Source organism: Hyaena hyaena, unplaced genomic scaffold (assembly GCF_003009895.1).
Source record: "Hyaena hyaena isolate Hyena2069 unplaced genomic scaffold, ASM300989v1 scaffold_54, whole genome shotgun sequence".
Lineage (NCBI taxonomy): Eukaryota > Metazoa > Chordata > Mammalia > Carnivora > Hyaenidae > Hyaena > Hyaena hyaena.
Genome location: NW_024080685.1, coordinates 3,136,499 through 3,162,353, shown reverse-complemented (window position 1 = coordinate 3,162,353; position 25,855 = coordinate 3,136,499). Strand labels below are relative to the sequence as shown.

Below are 25,855 nucleotides of genomic sequence, written 5' to 3'. Positions count from 1 at the left end.
TGGCTAAAATGAACAACTCAGAGGACTCTAGATGCTGGCGAGGATGTGGAGAAACGGGCACCCTCCTACACTGTTGGTGGGAATATAAACTGGTACAGCCCCTCTGGAAAACAGTGTGGAGGTTCCTCAAAAAATTAACAACAAAACTCCCCTATGACCCAGCAATAGCACCTCTAGGAATTTACCCAAGGGATACAGAAATGCTGATGCATAGAGGCACACGTACCCCAATGTTCATAGCAGCACTCTCCACAATAGCCAAAACATGAAAAGAGCCTAAGTGTCCATCAACGGACGAATGGATCAAGAAGATGTGGTTTATCTATACCATGGAATACTACATGCCAATGAGAAACAATGAAATCTGGCCATGTGTAGCAACATGGATGGACCTTGAGGGTGTTATGCTGAGCGAAATAAGTCAGGCAGAGAAGGACAAATATCGTATGTTTGCACGTACAGGAGGATTAGGAGGAACTTAACAGAGGACCAGGGGGGAGAAGAAGGGGGGAAATGGTGGGGGAAAGGGAGAGAGGCAAACCATGAGAGACTCTTGAATGCTGAGAACAAACTGAGGATTGATGTATGTGTGGGGGGAGGGGGGAGATGGACATGGAGGAGGGCACTTGTGGGGATGAGCACTGGGTGTTACGTGGAAACCAACTTGACAATAAACTATTTGTTAAAAAATAAACTTATAAACTAGAAAAATTAGACACTTCAGATAGGCAATAAACTTTATTATGAAATCAATATATATTCCAAGTTTCAAAGAGTTGACAAGTTCTGCAGAGTATCTTTCCTCAGTAGGTGGAAACTTTCAAACTCCACAATCTTCTGCCAAGTAGGACTGAGTGTCATTCACCGGTTTGGGGTCGAATCCATTTCAAGGCATGTCGCTGCGGTACAGTAATGGTGGGATGATAAAATGTGCAGTCGGGTCTTTTACACTGAGTTGTTAAATCTGCAGTGTTTTGGATGATAGAAGGGACATTCCATTTTCTTACAAGCAGAGAAATAACGGCACAGCTGACTACTAGAAGGTGATGCTGATGTTGTAACTGGTTTCAGAGGCAGTACTGGAATTCTTCTACTCATATGAGTGAAGTGACAATCTGGTTTAGTACATTTTGCATCATATTTTCAATTTGGATGAACAAACAAAGACTTCTCAGCAAATTTACAATTGGGGAAGGCTTTGCAAGGTGAAACAGGATGATGGTAAGCACACTCATCCCCATTTTTACAGGCAGGCTAGTACTTGCAATGCTCCAAAAGTTTTTCTGGTTTCTGGGCCACACCCAGTTCACTCATCTCAGCTTGACTGATCTGCAGAGTTTCTGCCATTACTGGGTCGATCTGCAGTCAGGATAACAACTGCCTCTGTGGAGTTCCTTGGCTTTTTTCTATATTATCTCCTTTAGTTTCCTCTTCTTTAATGGGGGGACTTATCCTGGGGGTGCTGCTTTGCCCCTGGACCATTTCTGCCAGCAATTCTTCTTGAGAAGTTCGAGTTCTGGGAGCAACTGGAAGTGTCTGTTTCTGTGAGACTATAGTTAGTTGTTTTTGTTACAGATTCTTGAGTTTCAGATATAGCCTTCAAAATGAGATTCTTGTTAGCTTGTTTAGAAGGTGGAAGTGAAAGTCTCCTTTCAGGCTTTGCTGGCACTGACACACTGCTGGAGATGCTTCCTGTACAAGACCCACAAACATCATCTTCCTCCTCCTCTTCTCCATCATGATTGAATTTTTTTACTTTAACAACTGAACTTACCACAGGCAACTTTCTCTTCTGAAAGTTTTCTTCCTCAATACTGATTTTTTCTGAGTTGTTTCTGAAGAAGGGTCTGTAAGTCTCTTAAGCTGTTAAGCACTTCCGGTTCACACAAACATCCTGTTTCATATACCCAGCTGTTCTGTAAATCAGGTTGCTTGGCAGCATGAATACTGTTTTGTTGCTGCTGAAATTGCAACCTGTTTATTTATTTATTTTTTTACAAATAGTTTATTGTCAAATTAGTTTCCACATAACACTCAGTGCTCATCCCCACAAGTGCCCTCCTCCATGCCCATCCCCCCGTACCCCCCCACATCCATCAGTCCTCAGTTTTTGTCAGCATTCAAGAGTCTCTCATGGTTTGCCTCTCTCCCTTTCCCCCACCATTTCCGCCCTTCTTCTCCCCCTTGTTCCTCCGTCAAGTTCCTCCTAATCCTCCTATACGTGCAAACATATGATATTTGTCCTTCTCTGCCTGACTTATTTCGCTCAGCATAACACCCTCAAGGTCCATCCATGTTGCTACACATGGCCAGATTTCATTGTTTCTCATTGCCATGTAGTATTCCATGGTATAGATAAACCACATCTTCTTGATCCATTCATCTGTTGATGGACACTTAGGCTCTTTCCATGTTTTAGCTATTGTGGAGAGTGCTGCTATGAACATTGGGGTACATGTGCTCCTATGCATCAGCATTTCTGTATCCCTTGGGTAAATTCCTAGCAGTAATTGCAACCTGTTTAAATGAACACCACTATCTGCATTTCGACTTGCAGGTGGTCGATAAATTTCAAAAGAAGGGTGAGAAGAACCATATGTAAGTGTCACCATCGGTTTTTCTGAGATAAGGGATTCTCCTGCACAAACTGAGGTCTTCATCAATGAGATCATCTGGTTCTGACTTAATATCAATCATATCTTCAGAGGGTGCTGGCTCCCTCAGAGGCTTCACAGTTGACATTAATCGGGTTGCAGCTCCATCATCATAAGTCTGTCTAACATTAGTGGTTTTCTGCCCCTGTGAACTAGTAGAAACCCTGGAATTTCTCTTCTTAGGTTTTGTGCTAGCAAGCGCAAGCGGTGGCACCGCAGCTTCATGCCTTCTCTCGTCTCCCTGACCGAAACTGCTCTTGTTTGAAGACACTTTATTATCAAAGATGTTGGTATCAGAAGACTTTAGACTGAAGGGATCAGTTGTAACAGAGCGTAGTTTATCTAATACACCGTGAAGCCATATGGTGAATCGAATTGTATTGTTCCCTAGAAACAGGGACAGGTCCTCTGTCATTTGGCCCTGACTTTTCTTGTTGGCCACCATCACCATAATGTAATCAGGAAGTTCTTCATCAACATAAGCTCCTAATTCTTGCAATTACCTCTTAATGGCACTCCGGATCTTTCGGCTAATCTCAGTGCCAATCTCCATGGCTCCATGGCGGGTGGCGGGCTCAGCACTGCGTGGTGCTTAGCTTACCCAGAGACCTGCACCGGCTGCCGGTCCACAGCTCCACCGCCACAGCCACCAGCGCCTCACCACTGTTGTTTAACATAGCGCTGGAAGTCCTAGCATTAGCAATCCGACAATAAAATGAAATAAAAGGCATCATAATTGGCAAAGAAGAAGTCAAACTTTCACTTTCGGTAGATGACATGATATTCCACATGGAAAGCCCGAAAGACTCCACCAAAAGTGTGCTAGAACTGATCCATGAGGGCGCCTGAGTGGCTCAGTCAGTTAGGCATCTGACTTCGGCTCAGGTCATGATTTCATGGTTGTTGGGTTCAAGCCCTGCGTCGGGCTCTGTGCTGACAGCTCAGAGCCTGGAGCCTGATTCAAATTCTGTGTCTCCCTCTCTCTCTGCCCCTCCCCACCTCAAGCTCTGTCTCTGTCTCAAAAATAAATAAACATTTTTTAAAAGTTTAAAAAAACAGAAATTAAGAAAAGAAAGAAGAACTGATACATGAATTCAGCAAAATCACAAGGTAGAAAATCAATGTACAGAAATTGGTTGCATTTCTATACACCAATAATGAAGCAACAGAAAGAGAAATCAAGAAACTGATCCCATTCACAATTGCACCAAGAACCATACTTAGGAATAAACCTAACCAAAGATGTAAAAGATCTGTATGCTGAAAACTTATGAAGAAAATTGGAGAAGACACAAAGAAATGGAAAAAACAATCCATGCTCATGGATTGAAAGAATACTGTTAAAATGTCAATACTACCCAAAGCAATCTACACATTAATGCAACAATCCCAACAAAACTGCACTGCATTCATCTCAAAGCTAGAAAAACAATCCTAAAATTTGTATAGAACCACAAAAGACGCCAGATAGCCACGGTAATACTGAAAAAGAAAACCAGGAGCGCCTGAGTGGCTCAGTCGGTTAAGGATCCAACGTCAGCCCAGGTCATGATCTCATGGTTCATAAATTTGAGCCCCATGTCAGGCGCTGTGCTGACAGCTCAGAGCCTGGAGCCTGCTTCAGATTCTGTCTGCTTGCTCTCTGTCCCTCCCCCACTCACCCTGTCTCTCTCTCAAAAATGAATAAACATTTTTAAAAAGTTAAAAAAAGAAAAAGAAAACCAAAGTAGGAGGTGTTACAATCCTAGACTTTGGTCTATACTACAAAGTTGTAATCATCAAGACAGTATGGTATTGGCAAAAAAAACCCAGATACATAGACCAATGGAATAGAATATAGAGAACCCAGAACTGGACCCAAAAATGGATGGCCACCTAATCTTTGACAAAGCAGGAAAGAGTATCAAGTATTAAAAAATCTCTTTAGCAAATGGTGCTGGGAGAACTGGATAGCAACATGCAGAAGAATGAAGCTGGACCCCTTTTTTACACCATACACAAAAATAAACTCAAAATGGATGAAGGACCTAAATGTGATACAGAAAACCATCAAAACCCTAGAGAAGAAAACAGGCAGCAACCTCTTTGACCTCAGCCACAGCAATTTCTTGCTTGACACATCCCCAAAGGCAAGGGAATTAAAAGCAAAAATGAACCATTGGGACTTCATCAAGATAAAAAGCTTCTGTATTGCAAAAGAAACAATCAACAAAACTAAAAAGCAACCTATGAAATGGGAAAAGATATTTGCAAATGACATACCAGATAAAGGGTTAATATCCAAAATCTAGAAAGAAATTACCAAACTCAACAGCTGAAAAACAAATAATCCAGTGAAGAAATGGGCAGAAGACATGAACAGACACTTTTCCAAAGAAGACATCCAAATGGCCAACAGACACATGAAAAGATGCTCAATGTCACTCATCATCAGAGGAATACATATCAAAACCACACTAAGATACCACCTTATACCGATCAGAACAGCTAAAATTAACAAGTCAGGAAACAACAGATGTTGGCAAGGATATGGAGAAATGAGAACCTTCTTTCATTACTAGTGGGAATGCAACCTGGTGCAGTTGCTCTGGGAAACAGTGTGGAGGTTCCTCAAAAAACTAACAGTAGAACTACCATACAACCCAGCAATAGCACTACTAGGAATTTATCCAAAGGATACAGGAGTGCTGATGCATAGGGGCACATGCACCCCAATGTTCACAGCAGCACTTTCAACTATAGCCAAATTATGGAAAGAGTTTAAATATCCTTCAACTGATGAATGAATCAAGAAGATGTGGTTTATCTTTACAATGAGATACTACATGGCAATGAGAAAGAATGAAATCATGCCATTTGCAGCAACGTGGATGGAAGGTATTATGCTAAGTGAAATAAGTCAGTCAGAGAAAGACAGATAGCGTATGTTTTCACTCATATGTGGATCTTGAGAAACTTAACAGATCATGGAGGAAGGGAAGGGGGAAAATCATTACAAAGAGAGAGGGAAGGAGGCAAGCCATTAGAGACTCTTAAATACAGAGAACAAAATGAGGGTTAATGGGAATTGGGGAAAGGGGAAAATGGGTGATGTGCACGGAGGACGGTACTTGTTGGGAGAGCAATGGTTGTTGTATGGAAGCAATGAACCATGGGAATCTACCCCAAAAACCAAGAGCACACTTTACACAATGTATGTTAGCCAATTTGACAATAAATTATAATAAAAACAAAAAAGATATGTGATTGCCAGGGGCTTGGGTGGAGGGAAGAGATTGACTACAAAGGCAGGAAAAAACTTTTTGAGGGTGAAAAAATACTTTAGATCATGACTGTTTTAGTAGTCACTTGATGATCTATATTTCTCAAAAGTCAGAGTTGTACACTTAAAATTTATAAATTTGTATATATCATACCTAAATGCAGCTGATTTTTTATTTTTTATTTTTTTATTTTTTACAAATAGTTTATTGTCAAATTAGTTTCCACGTAACACCCAGTGCTCATCCCCACAAGTGCCCTCCTCCATGCCCATCCTCCCCTGTCCCCCCACATCTATCAGTCCTCAGTTTTTGTCAGCATTCAAGAGTCTCTCATGGTTTGCCTCTCTCCCTTTCCCCCACCATTTCTCCCCTTCTTCTCCCCCTTGTTCCTCAGTTAAGTTCCTCCTAATCCTAACAATAGAACTCCCCTATGACCCAGCAATAGCACTGCTAGGAATTTACCCAAGGGATATAGGAATGCTGATGCATAGAGGCACATGTACCCCAATGTTCATAGCAGCACTCTCAACAATACTTAAACATGGAAAGAGCTTAAGTGTCCATCAATGGACGAATGGATCAAGAAGATGTGGTTTATCTATACGATGGAATACTACATGGCAATGAGAAACAATGATATCTGGCCATGTGTAGCAACATGGATGGACCTTGAGGATGTTAGCTGAGCGAAGTAAGTCAGGCAGAGAAGGACAAATATCATATGCTGATTTTTTAAAAATAGACAACAATAGGGGCACCTGGGTGGCTCAGTCGGTTACACGTCTGACTCTTGATTTCGGCTCAGGTCATGATCTCACCATATGTGAAATCAAGCCCCACACTGGGCTATGCACTGACAGCATGGATGAAGCCTGCTTGGTATTCTCTCTCTCCTTCTCTCTGCCTCTCCTTCTGTCTCTCAAAATAAATATTTAAAAGATAAAAAAAAATAACAAAAAACTCTTTCATGTTCCTTAGAATGTCTTTGCGTACCCCATGAGTTATTTGTATCCCGATTTGAAAACTACTACTGTAAAGCATCTGTAATATTGTAATGGCACATAGAAGAGGCTGAAAGAGATTTGGGAGGGCCAAAGGAGCTCAGGGTTTTCATCAGATAATGCAAAGTTCATGTATGTGTATTTGAGACTGGAGGCCAACCCAGAACATTACAGCAGTTAAAGCAAATTACCATCATCCAAAGAAAACCAAGCAGGATCAGATGCCTCAGTGCAGACCAGTGACCACTAGAGGTCAGCACCAGCACAAGTTTTTACTTTCTTCCAAACGCAGGATTTTAAATTGCTCTTAGGAAAGACAGAAGAGAAGGGGAGAAAAAAGTTCTAAATTGAAATAAATATTTACTCAAGGAAGACTATATCAACTTATAAATGACTAATTTTTAATTGGTAAGATTACCATTTCTACCATTAGTGGACACAAGGGTTTGTGAATTGAGTTCCAAGCAGAGAAATACGGTTTCCTTTTTGTACATGGTTCACACTTTACATTGTTGGCACTCTTCTGTTAGGGGAAACTGCAGTCTGTTCTCTGCTAGCTCTAGTGGTTAGGCTGGTCTTTAGCACTGCTGACATTTAATTTCTGGGTCAGTAATACGTATTTTCTACTGCTTTTGGGACCCAGCTGGCATCTAGTATTCTAAAGAACAATTTAATTTCTTTAAGGTCCTCTTAACCTATTACCACAGATGAACTTACGTGGCCTTGCTGGGCATCTTCTTACAGAAAATAACTGGTTTGTGGTGTTACCTTAACTAGGCCCAAAAGCAAACTTAGGAATTAGGAATTCCATCACAATAACCTTGATTTTGTAGAAAACTGGAGAGAAATCTTTTTTCTCAAGATATTCTGCTACTTTGCTATTTCCAAATTACTCCTTGGCTGGTCCCATATTAGACTTGGTGCTTTTCTAAGACACCTTGAAAATTATCTAATTTTTTCAAAGAGAGGCAAGAAAACAATCCCCACTGTTCAAGGATTCATTGAAACTTATCAGGTTACTTCTTAAACTACATCAACCTTTTCCAGGGTTTCAGTCTAGAGAAGCAAGGACACAAGAGTCTAGTCTTGTCTCCTTTTCTTTTTGTTTGTGAACCAACTCTTCTACTCCCAATACTTGTTAGGGGTACTTCTTATAGGCTATTTCCTCCTCTATCCTATGAACCTCCTTTTTCTGGCATTGCCTACCTATTCCTTCTCTTGGACTACTAATGACTTAATCTTAAAGGCGAGTTGAGTGGACTACAGAGGTAACAAACTTTATAGAATCTACTTAGTATTTTAAAAATAATTCATAATATTACCCCTATAACATACAACATATAATGATTACAGTGTAGGATTTACAGACACTTCTCTGTTGGTAGATTTTAAGGCTTTAATTCTCAACTTTTTCTTCTCCTGCAGTGAGAAACACATTCTTACCAAGGACAATGGGTCTCTATGGCAATGATTTCAAAGTATGTATGTATATGTCTGGAGAAAGTTATATTAGAGTGTAAGAGGTATAATACTTCAAAAGAATCTGCTTCAGAAACTTCTCATATGTCCTTCATTATATGTCATCAGCATATCTTTGCATCTCCTATAATACTTATGTCTTTCACACTGTATGCACTTCATAAATGTTTATGAAATGAACGAGAAGGATGGAAAGAGGATGTAAACAAGGTCAGTAGCTTCACTAGGCTTCAATTTCCAAGACAAACATCAGCAGGAACAGTATCAGAATCCTTAGTTACCAGAGGCAACAATTTAGTCTTTCCAACTAGATCTAATGTCTCTACTACCTTGGGAGGAAATTAAATTAATAAAAACTTTCAGTGAAAGTGGTAAGGTATCTGAGTTCTGCTCACCTGGATTTATAATTTTGGCCTCATTCAAGAGTCAGAAGAACTATGACTTGAGACCATATCCCTCTATGACTCAGCGATCTTATACTATTGGACCGTGTTATACAAACTCAGTCACAAATTCACACACAACACTACATGCCAATCCATAAAGTTCAATGTCAATACTCTAATATTTATAAACTAATTTTATTTTCTTTACCACTGTGACAGAAGCACTGTAAGTGGGAAGCACTAAGTCATCACATGAGTATTTTCCTATGTGCTGATGCTGGATGGAGGCTAAAGCCTAGTGAACTGTGACTGCTCTTAGCTAACCTGTATGGTCTTACAAATCTCTTTTTAAGCCCTAGATTTCACCCTACAAATTTTTTACTATCCTGAAATCTATTCATCTCTTATTTTATTATTTAAATTGAATAATTTGGCTGGTTGTCAAGCAATCTAGACAAGAACCATGAAATTAGCAATTCTCTTTTCTGTGGAGTAAAGCTGCAGAGTCCAATCTATAAATAAATATTCCCCACAGAAACAGAGGAACTAAGACTAATGTGGCAAAAATTTTAAACCACCTATTTAGAGAATCACTTTATTAAATACCCTTAAATGTTCTAAGCAGACACCACTCAACAAATATGAATGACCAATGGCAATTGTTGAGGAGCTGGTTTCTCATATACCAATCTGTGATTTGGATAATAAACCATCTCTGAGGAAAAGAAATAGGGCATATGACCATTCTTACTTGGAGTCCATCCTTTCAGGATACTGTCAAACTTGCAAACCAAGATTCTGGGACAATGGGGTGTAACTGAAACTCACTTCTTACTGAGAACAATGTTAACACTAAATAAGAAAGAAAACCAGAAACTGAAATAAGACATTAGTAAAATTAGGGGATCCCTTGCACTCACAAAGTACTTTAAAAGAGAAAAGTATCAATAATCTAGGAACAGAGACTTAAAGAGATGCAAGTACACAGCACACATATGAATCAACAATACCAGGATTCTTCTGTAGACAACAGCCCAATTTTAAGTGACTGACTGGATATATAGGCAACTCTAAAGAGAGACTTTTGTGGAATTCTCTGTATCCATATGATTCTATGAAGACAGTCATTCTTTCATTTATTCATTCACTCACTCAAAAAAAAAAAAAAAGGCAACACAAAAACTTGAGTTTCTACTATGTGCCAGACCACAGACTTCAATGTTAATGATCTAATACTTGTAAATTAACTTTATTTTCTTTACTATTGTGATAGGAATACTTGTAAGTAAGAACACTGAGTTATCTGGCATTTTCCTAGGTGCTGGATGGAAACTAAACCCATGTGAATGTGACATGTTTATACCTCACTCTGCCTCAGTAGGGTAACCTGAACCTTAAGTGCACAGAAGGTTTACACAAACAATTCACAAATATTTACTGAGTGCTATGGTTAGGTCAGGTAAGGAACGTTAACATTTTTGAGACAGAATTTCTGGCCCCAAGATGTTATCTGATGATGGTAACAGACATAAAATGAGGGAGTCTGGGTATCATGACATTGCTAGGAAGGAACAGTCTTGATAAGAAACATAATCTCTTTCATATGAAAATAAAATTTGATTTCCTCCAAACAATATTGGCTTATAATTACCCACTCTTCTAAATATATATAATTCAAAGTATATATTATCTTAAAATTTTTATACAAATAATACATACAGCTTAAACATTAATTATTTCAGAGGGCTTATACTCCTGTGTGCTGACAGCTCAGAGCCTGATGTGGAGCTCAAACCCATCACCTGAGTCAAAGTTGTGTGCTTAACCAAATGAGCCACTCACACACCTCCATTCTTGTTTTAATTGGATTAAAATGCCAATCATTCCATGATGACATATGATGTGGAGCACCTTTTCATATACCTTATTTGCCATCTATATATCTTCTTTAGTGAGGTATCTTTAGATCTTCGACCCATTTTTTTTAATCATTTTTTTTTGTTTTCTTATGGTCGACTTATAAGAGTTCTTTATATATTGTGGACAACAATCCTTTATCAGATGTGTCTTTGTAAGTATTTTCTCTTAGTCTGTGGCTTGTCTTCTCATTCTCTAACACTACATCTCACAGAGAAGTTGTGGGTTTTGTTTTTTGTGGTTTTTATCTTGAGAGAGAGAGAGAGAGAGAGAGAGAGAGAGAGAAAAGAGAGAGAGCAAGCATGCGTGCATGCGCAAGCAAGTATGCGCACAAGCGAGCATGTGTAAGCCCTGGAGGGACTGGGGGGGGGGGAGGGGTTGAGGGAGAGAGAATCCCAAGCAGGCTCAACACTCAGTGAGGAGCCCAACACAGGGCTCAATCTCACCAACTGTGAGATCATGACCTGAGCTGAAATCAAGAGTCGGAGACCAAACCAACTAAGCCACCCAGGTGCCCCAAGGGAAGTTGTTGTTAAAATTAATGAAGTCCAGCTTATCACTTCTTTCTTTCATGTGTTGTACTTTAGTGTTGTATGTATCTAAAAAATCATCACTAGACTCAAAGTCATCTAGGCTTTCTCATAGGTTATCTTCTAGAATGTCTTATAGTTATCTAATTTACAGAACTATAATCATACATAGTTACATAGTTTATCTTTTGGAGTTTTGCATTTTATATTCAGGTCTATGATCCATCCTGAGTTAATTTTTGTGAAGGATGTGAGGTCTGTGACTAGATTCATTCTTTTGCATATGGCTGTACAGTTGTTACAGCATTTTTTTAAATATTTTTTTTAACAAATAGTTTATTGTCAAATTAGTTTCCACATAACACCCAGTGCTCATCCCCACAAGTGCCCTCCTCCATGCCCATCCCCCCTACCCCCCCACATCCATCAGTCCTCAGTTTGTTCTCAGCATTCAAGAGTCTCTCATGGTTTGCCTCTCTCCCTTTCCCCCACCATTTCCCTCCTTCTTCTCCCCCACGGTCCTCTGTTAAGTTCCTCCTAATCCTCCTGTATGTGCAAACATACGATATTTGTCCTTCTCTGCCTGACTTATTTCGCTCAGCATAACACCCTCAAGGTCCATCCATGTTGCTACACATGGCCAGATTTCATTGTTTCTCATTGCCATATAGTATTCCATCGTATAGATAAACCACATCTTCTTGATCCATTCGTCCGTTGATGATTCGTCCGTTGATGGACACTTAGGCTCTTTCCATGTTTTGGCTATTGTTGAGAGTGCTGCTATGAACATTGGGGTACATGTGCTCTTATGCATCAGCATTTCTGTATTCCTTGGGTAAATTCCTAGCAGTGCTATTGCTGGATCATAGAGAAGTTCTATTGTTAGTTTCCTGAGGAACCTCCACACTGTTTTCCAGAGGGGCTGTACCAGTTTACATTCCCACCAACAGTGTAGGAGGGTGCCCGTTTCTCCACATCCTCGCCAGCATCTAGAGTTCTCTGATTTGCTCATTTTAGCCACTCTGACCTGCGTGAGGTGGTATCTCACTGTGGTTTTGATTTGTATTTCCCTGATGAGGAGGGATGCTGAGCATCATTTCATGTGTCTGTTGGCCATCTGGATGTCCTCTTTGGAAAAGTGTCTGTTCATGTCTTCTGCCCATTTCTTCACTGGATTGTTTTTCAGGTGTGGAGTTTGGTGAGTTCCTTATAGATTTTGGATACTAGCCCTTAACCGATACATCATTTGCCAACTATCTTTTCCCATTCTGTTGGTGGCCTATTAGTTTCGTTGATTGTTTTCTTTGCTGTGCAGAGGCTTTTTATCTTGATGAGGTCCCAATAGTTCATTTTTGCTCCATTCCTTTGCCTTTCAGGATGTGTTGAGTAAGAAATTGCTGTGGCTGAAGTCAAGGAGGCGGTTTCCTGCTTTTCCTCTGGGGTTTTGATGATGTTCTGTCTCAATGGTGTTCTGTCTCACATTCAGGTCCTTCATCCATTTTGAGTTTATTTTTGTGGATGGTGTAAGAAAGTGGCCTAGTTTCATACTTGTGTATGTTGCTGTCCAGTTCTCCCAGCACCATCTGTTAAAGGGGCTGTCTTTTTTCCACTGGATACTCTTTCTGCTTTGTCAAAGATTAATTGGCCATCCATTTGTGGATCCAATTCTGAGTTCTCTATTCTATTCCACTGGTCTATGTGTTTGTTTTTTGCCAATACCATACTGACTTGATGATTACAGCTTTGTAATAGAGGCTAAAGTCTGGGATTGTGATGCTTCCCATTTTGGTTTTCTTCTTCAATAGTACCTTGGCTATTCGGAATCTTTTGTGGTTCCATACAAATTGTAGGTTTGTTTATTCTAGCTTTGAGAAGAATGCTGGTGCAAATTTGATTGGGATTGTATTGAATGTGTTGGTTGCTTTGAGTAGTGATAACATTTTAACAACATTTATTCTTCCAAAACATGAGCATGGAATGTTTTTCCATTTCTTTGTCTTCTTCAATTTCCTTCATAAGTTTTCTATAGTTTTCATCATACAGATCTTTTACATCTTTGATTAGTTCTATTCCTAGGTATTTTATGTTTTTTTGTGCAATTGTGAATGGGATCAGTTTCTTGATTTCTCTTTCTGTTGCTTCATTATTGGTGTATAAAAATGTAGCCGATTTCTGTACGTTGATTTTGTACCCTGCAACTTTGCTGAATTCATGGATCAGTTCTAGTAGGCTTCTGGTGGAATCCGTCCGGTTTTCTATGTAAAGTATCATGTTGTCTGCGAAAAGTGAAAGTTTGACTTCTTCTTTGTCAATTCTGATGCCTTTTATTTGCTTTTGTTGTCTGATTGCTAATGCCAGGACTTCCAACACTATTGTTAATAACGCTACTATAAACATTGGCATGGTTTTAAACTAGTGTTCAAGTGTAGTTTCATAATACACGTAGTTTTCCTATTTGCTGTATTCCCCAATTCTTCAAATATTTAATGATAAATATGTAACTACTTAGATATTTACCGGGAGATTCTCTAAGGAATTCATGCAGCAATTCCAAGGCACTTGACTTTAAGTCATTTCTCTAGCGTTTGCAACAGAATGCAAACAGAAAAACAGTATTTTTTCATTTTTCTCTTCTCTATCTGTGAATATTGTCTAATTCGATTATATACTTCATTTGTACTCATTTCTCTCCACACTACTCTCAGCTTAAAACAGTATAAAGTACACAGAATGCGTTCAAGATACATTTAAGAAGGATTTAATAAATGATACTTTTAATCCTGTATAAATTCTATTCAGAATCTAGTATATATTTACTAAAAGTTTTTATCATGATTCATTCCTTTAATAAATTTATTCTAGGAGGCCAGACAGCATTGAAGTAGGGAGCTCCATGCATTTTGCTTGTACCCATCTCTCAAACAGAGAAGGCCTGAAGCCATAGGACACTGAGCCACAGGAGTTTGGGAAGAGAAAGAGAGTACACTGGGAAGGCAACCTCATAAGTGTGTGAGTGCGAAATGGAAAAGATAAAAATAGGCTGGGACCTGAGACAAGGAAGGAGAGGAGGGAGCCCCACTTTCGGGCAGCTGCGGTGAGTCGAGGAGAAAAGAAAGAGCACCTGAAACTGCTCACAGAACTGTTCCTGGAGAAGAGAAAACCTTGGCTTGGAAGGAGAGTGTTTTTAGTTCTAGCTGGGGTGCTGACTTTGAACTAGGTGCCCCAGGTCCCAGAGGGCACCAGGAAAAACTGCTCTGCTGCACTCCCAGACCATCCCCGGTGGCGTGGACACTGCAGGTAGAGGCTGAGTTCCCTTGACTTGACCCCTGGCAGCGCTGAGGTGGCAGATCCCAGGCTGTGCCTCCGCTTGACCTCAGAGGATCTGAGGCTGTGCCACTCCCCCACACCCCCTCAACAACCAGCAGCAGGGAAGCAGCAAGTTGCAGGGCTGTGTTTAAGGCAGTATCAATAAAGCATGGACTGGGACCTGAAAATGAGGCGGGGTGTGGGGCAAAGAACATAGCCCACCTTAGCTATGCCTGCAGCACAGGGAGATCGGACCCAAAGGAGTGATTTGCAGCGCTTGGTTCGAGAAGGGACTGGGGCGCTGCCATTTTTCTCCCCACAACCACCAAGGCGGGGCCTCAAGGAACCAAGAGCAGGAGACAGTGGAGGCTAAGACCTGCCTAACACCAAACCACGCCCATACCCTCTAGAGAGCTAGGGTTTTTTGGTTTGTTTCTTTTTTACCAGACCCTGAGCAACACCAACATGGATGCACTGCCGTGATTAATTCTAGATAATTCTTTCTATTCAGATATATTCTCCCTTTTCTCATTTGTAACCCTCCAATCTGCTGGATGGGGCACTATGGTCACTGGTTTGTTTAAACAATCACATTTAATCCATTCTCTAGATGCACACTCTACACCTACACCACTACATTTTTTACTCTCTTTCTCTGGAGTAGTCAGAAATATAGTTTCTCATCTTTGTTTCTTTCTCCTCACCTCTAATCATTCTACAATTTCTCCCTCTGAATCAAGCCTCTTAGTCTCTCTACCTGGTCATTTCATTTCCAATTTCACTTCCTCCCCGCCCTGTCATTTCTATCTTTGTATATGCTCTTCGATCAACACTGCATACACCTGGCTCTTTATTTGTAGCTGGGAATTCTAGTTTTATGCTTTTAGACTGTCCTTTGTCTTTTGGGTTTTTCTTTTTTCTTTTCTTTTTTTCTTTACTACTTATTTTTTATATTTGTCTTCCCTCCTTCCTCTTTTTTCTTTTTTGTTTTGTTTTTTGTCCCTTCCTTTTTTTCTTTTTCCCTTTCAGTTTGCATGTTTGTTGGATTTGTCTGTGTGTTTGTGTACCTTTGTTCCTTGTGTGGTTTTCTTTTCCAGGATTCCATCAAGAAACAAGCCAAGGTACACATGGTGAAGACTCCCAAATACCACTACAAGCAGGGAAATAAAATAACCAAAGTCTCAACAAGAGAAACCAAGAGATACCATTCAAAGAACACTTCTTGAAAGACAGTCCTGGACAGCCAAACAGCTCTCTTTAATACAGCAGCACCTGCAGGGGCAGAGTGCATAATAAGCTTTTAAAATTAACAAGAGATAAAGCTAACCAAAATGATGAAATGGAAGAACTCTCCTCCAAAGAAATTCCAGGAATAAATGACAGCTAAAAAATTGCTCAAAAACAGAAATAAGCAAAAAACTGAACAAGAATTTAGGACAATAGTGATAAAATTAATTGCTAGGCTTGAGAAAGGCATGGAAGACATCAGAGAAGCTATTGCTACAAAGACTATGGAGTTTAAAAATAGTTGTGATGAATTAAAAAAATGCTATCAATGAGATGCAAAATAAAATGGAGGTGTCCAATGAATGGACTGGAAAGGCAGAAAGGAGAATAAGTGATTTAGAAGGCACACTTATAGAAAAAGAGGAAGCTGAGAAAAAGAGAGATAAACTGATCCAGGAACACAAAAGCAGAGTTCGAGAGCTCAGCGATACAATCAAACAGAACAATATCTGTACCATACGAATTCCAGAAGAGAAAGAGAGAGAGAAAGGCGCTGCAAGAGTCCTTGAACAAATTATAGCAGAGAACTTCCCCAATCTGGGGAAGGAAACAGACACTGAAATCCAAGAGGCAAAGAGAACTCCCCTGAGACGTAACTTGAATTGATCTTCTGCACGACATATCATAGTGAAAATGGCAAAATATAAGGACAAAGAGAGAATTCTGAAAGCAGCTAGGGAGAAAAGGGCCCTAACATACAAAGGGAAACCTATCAGAGTGGTGACAGACCTATCTACTGAAACTTGGCAGGCCAGAAAGGAATGGCAGGAAATCTTCAATGTGATGAACAGAAAACATATGCAGCCAAGAATCCTCTATCCAGCAAGACTGTCATTCAGAATAGAAGGAGAGATAAAAGTCTTTCCAAATAAACAAAAATTGAAAAGATTTGTCACCACTAAACCAGCCCTACAAGAAATCCTGAGGGGGACCCTCTGAGGGAAATGTCGCAAGGAACACAAGATACAGAGACCCCACCACAAGCATGAATCCCACAAAGGACACGATGACTCTAAACCCATATTTTTCAATAATAACATTGAATGTAAATGGACTAAATGCCCCAATCAAAAGACATAGGGCAGGGTAGCAGAATGGATAAAAAACAAAATCCATCTATTTGCTGTCTACAAGAAAGTCATTTTAGACTGAATGACACCTTCACATTGAAAGTAAGGGGATGGAGAAATATCTATCTATCATGCTACTGGAAGTCAAAAGAAATCTGGAGTAGCTATACTTATATCAGACAAACTGGACTTTAAAGACAGTAAGAAGGGATAAAGAAGGGCGTTATATAATAACTATAGGGTCTACCCATCAGGAAGAGTGAACAATTATAAATGTCTATGTACCGAACATGAAAGCACCTAAATATATGAAACAATTAATCACAAACAGAAACAATCTTATGGATAAGAATGTGCTAATAGCAGGGGACTACAACACTCCGCTTAACAGCAATGGATAGATCAACTAGACAGAAAATCACTATAGAAAAATGGACTTAAATGACACATTGGACCAGATGGATTTGACAAATCTATTTAGAATTCTCCATCCTGAAGCCATGGAATCCACTTTCTTCTCAAGTGCTCATGGCACATTCTCCAAGATGGATCACACGCTGGGACATAAAGTAGCCCTCAATAAATATAAAAGAATTGAAATCATACCATGGGCACTTTCAGATCACAAGCTATGAAACTTGAAATCCATCACAGGAAGAAGTCTGGAAAACCTCCAAAAACATGGAGGTTAAAGAACACCCTACTAACAAATGGGCCAATCAGGCAATTAGAGAAGTAATTAAAAAATATATGGAAACAAATGAAAATGAAAACACAACAATTCAAACTCTATGGGATGTGGCAAAGGCAGTCTTAAGAGGAAAGTACATTGTTGGGGCGCCTGGGTGGCTTAGTCGGTTGGGCGTCCGACTTTCGCTTAGGTCATGGTCTCGCGGTTCGTGGTTCGAGCCCCGCGTCGGGCTCTGTGCTGACTGCCAGCTCGGAGCCTGGAGCCTATTTCAGAGTCTGTGACTCCCTCTCTCTCTGACCCTCCCCTGCTCACGCTGTCTCTCTCTCCTAGAAATAAATAAAAATATTAAAAAAAAAAAAAAAGAGGAAAGTACATTGCACTCCAGGTCTATTTCAAGAAATCAGAAAAAGCACAAATACAAAAATCTAACAGCGCACCTAAAGGAACTAGAGGGAGAGCAACAGGAGCACCCCAAACCAGTAGAAAAAGAGAAATTATAAAAATAAAAAAACAAAAACAATATAGAAACCAAAGAAACAGCTGAACAGATCAATGAAACCAAGAGTTGGTTTTTTGAAAAAATAAACAAAATTGACAAACCTCTAGCCAGGTTTCTCAAAAAGAAAAGAGAGAGCCCCCAAATTGACAAAAGTATGAAGAAGGACTTACTACAACCAACCCCTTAGAAATACAAGCAATTATCAGGGAATACTATGAAAAATTATATGCAAAAAAACTGGAAAACTTAGAAGAAATGGACAAATTCCTTAACACACACTCACTACCAAAATTCACATGGGAAGAGATAGAAAATCTGAACAGACCCATAACTAGTGAAGAAATTGAATCAGTTATCAAAAATCTCCCAACAAATAAGAGCCCTGGGCCAGATGGCTTCCTCAGGGAATTCTACCAGACATTTAAAACAGAGTTAATACCCATTCTTCTCAAGCTATTCCAAAAAACAGAAATCAAAGGAAAACTTCTGGATTCATTTTATGAAGCCAGCATGACTTTGATTCCCAAGCCAGACAGAGATCCAGCAAAAAAAAGAGAACTACAGGCCAATATCCTTGATGAATACAGATGCAAAAATCCTCAACAAGATACTTGCAAATCGAATCCAACAGCACATAAAAAGAATTATCCACCATGATCAAGTGGGATTCATTCCTGGATTACAGGGCTGGTTCAATATTTGCAAATCAATTAATGTGATACATCACATTAACAAAAGAAAAGATAAAAACCATATGATCCTGTCAATAGATGCAGAAAAAGCATTTGACAAAATACAGCATCCCTTCTTAATAAAGACCCTCGAGAAAGTCGGGATAGAAGAAACTTACTGAAACATCATAAAAGCCATCTATGAAAAGCCCTCAGCTAACATCAGCCTCAATGGGGAAAAACTGAGAGCTTTCCCCCTGAGACCAGGAATAAGACAGGGATGTCCACTCTCACCACTGTTGTTTAACACAGTGCTGGAAGTCCTAGCATCAGCCATTAGACAACAAAAGCAAATAAAAGGCATCAGAATTGGCAAAGAAGAAGTCATAACTTTCACTTTTCGCAGACAACATGATACTCTACATAGAAAACCCGACAGACTCCACCAGAAGCCTACTAGAACTGATCCATGAATTCAGTAAAGGTGCAGGGTACAAAATCAACGTACAGAAATCGGTTGCATTTTTATACACCAATAATGAAGCAACAGAAAGAGAAATCAAGAAACTGATCTCATTCACAACTGCACCAAAACCTATAAAATACCTCGGAATAAACCTAACCAAAGATACAGGAGATCTGTATGATAAAAACTATAGAAAACTTATGAAAGAAACTGAAGACACAAAGAAATGGAAAAACATTCCATGTTCATGGATCGGAAGAATAAATATAGTTAAAATGTCATTACTACCCAAAGCAATACACATATTCAATGCAATCCCAATTAAAATTGCACCAGCATTCTGCTCAAAACTAGAACAAACTATCCTAAAATTTGTATGGAACCACAAAAGACCCCGAATAGCCAAAGTAATATTGAAGAAGAAAAACAAAAGAGGAGGCATCACCATCCCATTCTTTAGCCTCTACTACAAAGCTGTCATAATCAAGACAGTATGATATTGTCACAAAAACAGACACATAGACCAATGGAACAGAGTTGAGAACTCAGAATTGGACCCACAAATGAATGGTCAACTAATCTTTGACAAAGCAGGAAAAGAGTATCCAGTGGAAAAACAGAGAGCCTCTTTAACAGATGGTGCTGGGAGAACTGGACAGCAACATGAAGAAGAATCAAACTAGATAATTTTCTCACACCATCCACAAAAATAAACTCAAAATGGATGAAAGACCTGAATGTGAGACAGGAAACCATCAAAACCCTAGAAGAGAAGGCAGGAAACAACCTCCTTGACCCCAACCGCAGCAATTTCTTACTTGACACATCCCCAAAAGCAAGGGAATCAAGAGCAAAAAATGAACCACTGGGACCTCATCAAGATAAAAAGTTTCTGCATGGCAAAGGAAACAATCAATAAAACTAACAGGCAACCTACAGAATGGGAAAAGATAGTTGTAAATGACATATCAGATAAAGGGCTAGTATCCAAAATCTGTAAGGAACTCACCAAACTCCACAGTCGGAAAACAAACAATCCAGGGAAGAAATGGGCAGAAGATATGAACAGACACTTCTCCAAAGAGGACATCCAGATGGCCAACAGACACATGATACAATGCTCAGCATCCCTCATCATCAGGGAAATATAAATCAAAACCACACTGAGATACCACCTCACGCCAGTCAGAGTGGCTAAAATGAATCAATCAGGAGACTCTAGATGCCGGCGAGGATGTGGAGAAACGGGCACCCTCCTACACTGTTGGTGGGAATGTAAACTGGTGCAGTCCCTCTGGAAAACAGTATGGAGGTTCCTCAAAAAATTAACAATAGAACTCTATGACCCAGCAGTAGCACTGCTAGGACTTTCCCCAAGGGATACAGGAGTGCTGATGCATAGGAGCACATGTACCCCAATGTTCATAGCAGCACTTTCAACAATAGCCAAATCATGGAAAGAACATTCAACTGATGAATGGATCAAGAAGATGTGGTATATTTATACAATGGAATACTACATGGCAATGAGAAAGAAGCAAATCTGGCCATTTGTAGCAACATGGATGGAACTAGAGGGTGTTATGCTGAGCGAAATAAGTCAGGGAGAGAAAGACAGATACCATATGTTTGTACATATAGGTGGATTAGGAGGAGGCTAACAGAGGACAAAGAGGGAAAAGAAGGGGAAAAACAGTTGGGGAGAGGAAGGGAGGCAAACCACGAGACTCTTGAATGCTGAGAACAAACTGAGGGCTGATGGAGCTGGGGGAGAGGGGAAGGAGGGTGATGGTCATGAGGGAGGGCACTTGCTGGGATGAGCACTGTGTGTTATATGGAAACCAACTTGACAATAAACTATTTAAGAAAAAAAATACATTTATTCTAAATATTTACTGAGGACCTGCTATCGGCCAAAATACTAATCTAGATTGGGATGTATCAATGAACTAAACAAAGATCTCTGCCTTCAGGAAGCCTACGTCTAGCAAGCAGTGGAAGAAAGGGAGGGAGGCAAATTAAAGTGAAAATAAATTCGCCATTATATAGTGAAGAAAGATAAAGCAGACTGGAGTAAAGCAGATTGGAAGTGTGAAGTGTGGGAAGGGACAGGTTGTAGTATTAAACAGTGGTCAAGGGAAGACCTCACTGAGGGTGAGATTTAAGCAAAAACTTGAAGGAGGTGAGGGAGTCCCCCAAATGGTTATCTGTAGCAAAGCAAGCTTTACAGAAAAAATAGCCAGAACTGCACTGTCCAATACCATCTATGGCTACTAAGCACTTAAAATATGAATTAGTGACTAATGAACTAAACTTTTATTGTATTTCATTTATTTCAATTTTTTAAAATGATACCTGATTTATTAAAAAACATTTAAGTATGTGGTACAACTCAAGTATAGGAGTCTGTTTCAATTATAAATTTTATAAAATCTTTAAAGATTTTATAAAATCTATAAAGATCAAATATCTGATAAAAATTCAGCACCCAAATGTGATGTGCTAAAACAGTGTAAGATATTCATATTTCAAACACATAGTAAGAAAAAAATAAAACATCTTATTTAGATAATATTGGGTTAAATAAGATATACAAATAAATTAATTTCATTTATTTTTATTTTTTTAACATGGCTACTAGAAAATTTTAAATTACATATGTGGATTGCTTCACATTTTTTTTGAACAACACTGAGCTAGAATAAGAAGTCTCCTTCCTGCTAGGTCTGAAGAAAACCAAGACAGCTCAAAAGAAAATGTAGCTGTACTGAGTGAGTAATATAGTAGAAGATGAAGTCAAAGAGATGCAGGTCTTCATAAACTTCTCAAACCTTTCTATGAGAACAGTGATAATAACTGAAAATGCAGGGTGGGAGGCTGAAATGGCACCTGAAACCAGGTGTCAGAAATTTCTAGAAAACCATTTTGTGCCCCTATCGTGCCGATGCACTGTAACATGACATAAAGTATAATGGTGAGAAGAAAGGGGTTACAGTCAAGTCTTATTAAAATCTTGGCAGTAAGGAAGCCTGGACAGCTTTCAAAAAGTCAGTTAACCCAATTCCCATGATCCCAGACCCACAGAGACTGACTCTAGTAGCATCAGGTCAGATCTAGTCCACCACTCCTTCATTCTCCACGTCATTACCGCCTTCCATCCAAGGCTGCTTCTCCGCAAGTAGGAAACAGCTCTCTGTATTTCCTTTCTTATACCATAATTTAATTATCACTATCATCTATGCAACAGATATATGTAGTTTTTGTTAATATTTTATTTTTTTAAAAGCAGCTGGAAACAATAGCTATATTTTCCTGTTCATTTTTCACCATATAATACAAAACTTATTAACACAGATTTAGGAATGGAAAAAAAGGGTTCTAAATGGGATTAAAAATAAGCTATTTTCATTCATTCATCAGATGTAAAATGTCAAAAATTGCATAAGACCTTGTGGATTAAGAAAACAAAACAAGGGTAGGGGCACCTGGGTGGCTCAGTCAGCTAAGAATTTAACCCTTGGTTTTGGCTCAGGTCATGATCGCATGGTTTGTGCAGGGAATCTGGGAATGCTTGGAATTCTCTCCCCTGGTCTCTCTGGCCCTGCCCTGCTCATGTGCATGCTCGTGCACGTGCACTCTCTCAAAATAAGTCAGTAAACATTTTTTTTAAAGGAAAACAAAACAAGGGTAAACAGAGTCTAATTTACTAACTGGAAAGGCCCTGTGGATGTTACACCTTCTTAGTAAGAGAGTGGAAAAAAAGAATTTTTATTTTTGCCCTGTACGTTTCCTTTTTATAATGCATAAAGAACACTATTTTAAAGGTAAACATTTTATATAACCTGAAGAACAGAGCAACATTCTGTCCCTGGGCCTGGCTAATGTATTCAAGAGTTTAGTTATTAATTCTTTTCCCAAAGCTGGAAACCCCCATGAAGTAACGACTGTTAGAACACCATTCAAACTCAAAAGAAAACTGAAGATACTTAATGCTTGCTAATTTAAGTTTACTCCTTTCGAGAACAAGAAATCTTTCCTTTAAAAAAAAGCGGGGGGTGTGGAAACAAAACTAGAAGGGATAGTTCCTTTTGTAGATGAAAAGAGTTGATGGTAACATAAATCGGTCTGGTAGCTTTCTTACGTGTGTCTCTTCATCCATAATTGCTTTCTCTTCTGAAAGAAATGTGTTCCTACTTACTCCTAACCCAAATACCAAATTCAAATGCTCCTTTGTTAGCTTTTACATAAAACTGACAAAATGCTGAGGTGCCTGGATGGCTCAGTTGGTTAAGTGATCTTATGTTCGTGAGTTTGAGCCCTGTGTCAGGCTCTATGCTGACAGCTCAGAGCCTGAAACCTGCTTCAGGTTCTGTGTCTCCCTCTCTCTCTGCCCCTCCCCTGCTCGTGCTCTCTCTCTCTCTCTCTCACACGCGTGTGCGCTCTCTCTCTCTCAATAAATAAATAAAACTAATCAAAAAAGTTTTTAAAGAGTCATAGTTCTAGGGGTACCTGGGTGGCTCAGTCCGTTCAAATTCTGTGTCTCCCTCTCTCTCTACCCCTCCCCAGCTTGCACTGTCTTACTCTCTCAAAAATAAACATTAAAAAAATGTTTTAAAGTCATGTTTCTAAAGCTTCTCTAGATCCTAAATCATAATCCATTCTAAGAGAGGTCTTCACCAACTCTAAATTAAACTGCAGCAAGGAAATAAGTTACCACCCACTCCCAACCCCCACCCATTCCTACCAACCCTAACCAAAGTTGTTACACATCAGGGTTTCAGAATAGCATCCTACATTCTTTGTATTCTAAAGACTGTTTAACTGAGGAACAACTGGAAGAGATGTCTGGATCATAACTCTTTGACTGTCAAGTTGGCATACTCAGTCATCCTCTCTTGCTGGGATAATATTAAAAGTTTGGCACCAGAGAGAGATGACATAAAGAAGAAATTTAAAAAGGGTGGGGGAGGGGCGGGAGGGACAGGTAGTAGAAAGGTAGGAACACTGGACACAGTCTCTTTCCTTTTATTATGTAATTTTACATGGCAGAGGCAATTAAGGTAATTATTGAGTATCCTATTGTAATTCTAAATTATCTTTTATACAGAGGTAAACATATTCCATATGTAAGCAATCCAATGGTGGGTAATTCAAAATTCATTTGTTTTTGGAATATTATTTCAGTTGTTGGGGGCAGTAATGGTATTTTGAAAATAATCTTTACATCTAAGTTTGGCTTATGACTTAATAATCTAGGAACCCATAATACTTCAAAATAAAGAACTATCCTGTCAAGACGAGATATCCATAGTCTCTGTCCCAAACCTTCTAACTCCATTCTCTGAATGAATACCATCACATTTCAAACTAATGTAGTCTCAACACAGTTGCTGGGTTTTCTGTTTTTGTTTTCTATCTGTAGACATCCTATTTGTTTCACGTTGTCTCCACCAGACTCTGGGGATAGATAATTTTTGTGTATGAAGACAGTGCTCTACTTTCATTCTTTTACATGTGTCTATCCAATTTCCCCAACATCACATACTAAAGAAACTTATCCTTTCTCTGTTGTATGTTCTTGGCTGCTTCTTCATACATTAATTACCCATATACATGTAGATTTATTTTAGGGTTCCCAATTATGTTTCATTGATCTGTGTGTCTGTTTTTATGCTAAAACCATACTGTTCTGATTAATATAGCTTTACAGTATAGTTTGAGGCCAGGGAGCATGATGCCCCTAGCTTTGTTCTTTCTCAAGACTACTTTAGTTGTGTGTGTGTGTGTGTGTGTGTGTGTGTGTGTGTGTGCGTGTTGTTCTATACAAAATTTTAATTCCTTGCTCTAGTTTTATGAAAAATACCATTCTTTGAAATTTTCATAGGGATTACACTGAAAGTGTACACTGCTTTGTGTAATAGGGACATTTTAACAGTATCAATTCTAATCTATGGGCACAGAGTATCTTTCCAGTTATTTGTGTTCTTCCTCATCAGTGTCTTATACTTTCACTCTATAGGTCTTTTACCTCCTCGGTTAAATTTATTCCAAAGTATTTCACTCCTTTTGATGCAATTATAAATAGGATAGCTTTCTTAATTTCCCTAATAGTTTGTTATTAGTGTACAGATATGTCACTCTTTCTACAGTTTTTTCTTTTTTTCTTTTTCTTTCTTTCCTTCCAAAGTATTTCACTCCTTATACTCACACTATTGAGAGTTTTTATCATAAATGGATGCTGAATTTTGTTAATTTTTTAAACATCTATTCAGATGACCATATGATTTTTATCCTTCATTTTGTTAATGTGGTGTACTGCACTGTTTGATTTGTGGATGCTGAACCATTTTTATATCCCTGGAATAAATACTTCGTTGTGGCATATGATCTTTTTAATGTCATGTTGAATTCAACTTGCTAATATTTTATTGTGAATTTGTGCATCTATGTTCATCAAGGATATTGGCCTTTTGTTCTTTCTCTGTCTCTCTCTCTCTCTCTCTGTCTCTCTTTCTCTCTCTCTCTCCCTCCCTCCCTCCCTCTCTTTATGTGGTGTCCTTCTCTAGTTTTGGTGTCCAGGTAATGCCAGCCTCAGCCTCATAGAATGAGTTTAGAAGCATTCCCTCCTCAAA

At 39.2% G+C, this 25,855-nt stretch overlaps 1 protein-coding gene and 1 pseudogene across 5 annotated transcripts in view; both read right to left on the bottom strand.

Annotated features, from left to right (window-relative positions):
• ART3 (ADP-ribosyltransferase 3 (inactive)) overlaps nt 1-25,855 on the bottom strand; it is a 152,922-nt gene that overhangs the window by 49,675 nt on the left and 77,392 nt on the right. The gene's annotated exons all lie outside the window — the stretch shown is intronic.
• Nucleotides 801-3,229, bottom strand: LOC120231064 (annotated as a pseudogene).